Source organism: Oncorhynchus keta, unplaced genomic scaffold (assembly GCF_023373465.1).
Source record: "Oncorhynchus keta strain PuntledgeMale-10-30-2019 unplaced genomic scaffold, Oket_V2 Un_contig_5145_pilon_pilon, whole genome shotgun sequence".
In the NCBI taxonomy this organism is placed as follows: domain Eukaryota; kingdom Metazoa; phylum Chordata; class Actinopteri; order Salmoniformes; family Salmonidae; genus Oncorhynchus; species Oncorhynchus keta.
Window position 1 is genome coordinate 167,501 of NW_026288140.1, and position 2,677 is coordinate 170,177.

The following is a 2,677-nucleotide window of genomic DNA, read 5'->3' on the forward strand; positions in this document are numbered from 1 at the left end:
TTACTCCCCATGGAGCTCATGAAGAGAGCCCCCAACATGCCCCCATGTCACCTGGGGTGGTTCAGAGCCCCCTGCACAGCCCCCAGCTGCTGAGGAAGGGGTGTCTGATGCAGGAGAGCGGTGTGGTCGTCGGAGCGTCGTCCACCTCCCACCAGATACAGACCCTTAACAACAACAGGACGGCAGGACGGAGAACAGGGGCCACCTGTCATTGTTTCTACCATGGCTGCCTCGTCTGATACAAGTAACCACGCTCCTCCTCGCTGTCTCTCCTCTCCAACTCCTCTGACCTCGCTATCCCTCCTCTCCAACTCATCTGACCTCGCTATCCCTCCTCTCCCTCTCCTCCCCAACTCCTCTGACCTCGCTATCCCTCCCTCTCCTCTCCTCCCCAACTCCTCTGACCTCGCTATCCCTCCTCTCCAACTCCTCTGGCCTCGCTATTCCTCCTCTCCTCTCCTCCCTAACTCCTCTCCTCCCCAACTCCTCTCTTCCCCAACTCCTCTCCTGTCCTATCATCTCCAACTCCTCCCTCTCCAACTCCTCTCCTCTACTCCCCAACTCCTCTCCAACTCCTCTCCTCTACTCCCCAACTCCTCTCCTCCTCTCCAACTCCTCTCCTCCCCAACTCCTCTACTCTCCAACTCCCTCTCCTCTCCTCCCCAACTCCTCTCCAACTCCTCTCCTCTCCTCTCCAACTCCCTCTCCTCCCCAACTCCTCTCCTCCCCAACTCCTCTCCTCTCCAACTCCTCTCCTCTCCTCCCCAACTCCTCCCCTCCCAGCTCCCTCTCCTCCCCTCCCCCGGCTCCTCTCCTCTCCTCCCCAACTCCTCTCCCCTCCTTTCCTCCCCTGACGTGATAATCAGCTTTACCTAACAGGTCTGTTTTTAAATGGTGACACTATTTATACAACCAGCAGCAACGGCTGTAGATCCATGTCCATAGGCTCTGTCTGTGATCCCTGTTCAGATACAACCAACAGCAACGGCTGTAGATCCATGTCCTTAGAGCTCCTGTCTGTGATCCCTGTCCAGATACAACCAGCAGCCCTACAGCTGTAGATCCATGTCCTTAGAGCTCCTGTCTGTCTGGGATCCCTGTTCAGATACAACCAGCAGCCCTACAGCTGTAGATCCATGTCCTTAGAGCTCCTGTCTGTGATACCTGTTCAGATACAACCAGCAGCCCTACAGCTGTAGATCCATGTCCCTGGAGCTCCTGTCTGTCTGGGATCCCTGTTCAGATACAACCAGCAGCCCTACAGCTGTAGTTCCATGTCCTTAGAGCTCCTGTCTGTCTGGGATCCCTGTTCAGATACAACCAGCAGCCCTACAGCTGTAGATCCTTGTCCTTATAGCTCCTGTCTGGGATCCCTGTTCAGATACAACCAACAGCCCTACAGCTGTAGATCCATGTCCTTAGAGCTCCTGTCTGGGATCCCTGTTCAGATACATCCAGCATCCCTACAGCTGTAGATCCATGTCCTTAGAGCTCCTGTCTGTCTGGGATCCCTGTTCAGATACAACCAGCAGCCCTACAGCTGTAGATCCATGTCCTTAGAGTTCCTGTCTGTCTGGGATCCCTGTTCAGATACAACCAACAGCCCTACAGTGAGGGGTAATAAGTATTTGATCCCCTGCTGATTCTCTGTACATTTGCCCACTGACAAAGAAATGATCAGTCTATAATTGTAATGGTTGTTTTATTTGAACAGTGAGAGACTGAATAACAACAACAAACATCCAGAAAAACACATGTCAAAAATTGTATAAATTGATTTGCATTTTAATAAGTATTTAACCACTTCTCAATCAGAAAGATTTCTGATAACAAGCTGAGATGAGGAGCATACTCTTAAAGGGAGTATAAACTCTTAAAGGGAGTGCTCCTAATCTCAGTTTGTTACCTGTATAAAAGACACCTGTCCACAGAAGCAATCAATCAGATTCCAAACTCTCCACCATGGCCAAGACCAAAGAGCTCTCCAAGGATGCCAGGGACAAGATTGTACACCTACACAAGGCTGGAATGGGCTGCAAGACCATCGCCAAGCAGCTTGGTGAGAAGGTGACAACAGTTGGTGCGATTATTTCGGCCTGGCGCTCCATGCAAGATCTCACCCCGTGGAGTTGTAACTACGGTCGTGAGAATGGTGAATAATCAGCCCAGAACTACACAGGAGGATCTTGTCAATGATCTCAAGGCAGCTGGGACCATAGTCACCAAGAAAACAATTGGTAACACACTACGCCGTGAAGGACCGAAATCCTGCAGTGCCCGTAAGGTCCCCTGCTCAAGAAAGCACATATACATGCCCGTCTGAAGTTTGCCAATGAACATCTGAATGATTCAGAGGACAACTGGGTGAAAGTGTTGTGGTCAGATGAGACCAAAATGGAGCTCTTTGGCATCAACTCAACTTGCTGTGTTTGGAGGAGGAGGAATGCTGCCTATGCCCCAAGAACACCATCCCCACCGTCAAACATGGAGGTGGAAACATTATGCTTTGGGGTGTTTTTTCTGCGAAGGGGACAGGACAACTTCACCGGACGATGGACGGGGCCATGTATCATCAAATCTTGGGCACATTAAGGTCCTGGCCTAGCCAGTCTCCAGACCTTAATCCCATAGAACATCTGTGGAGGGAGCTGAAGATTCGAGTTGCCAAACGTCAGCC

General features: G+C 51.3%; 1 pseudogene; it reads left to right on the top strand.

Annotated features, from left to right (window-relative positions):
• The window catches only part of LOC127925125 (uncharacterized), a 4,951-nt pseudogene extending 4,707 nt beyond the window's left edge, over window positions 1–244 (top strand).
• Window positions 245–2,677: the final 2,433 nt, after the last annotated feature.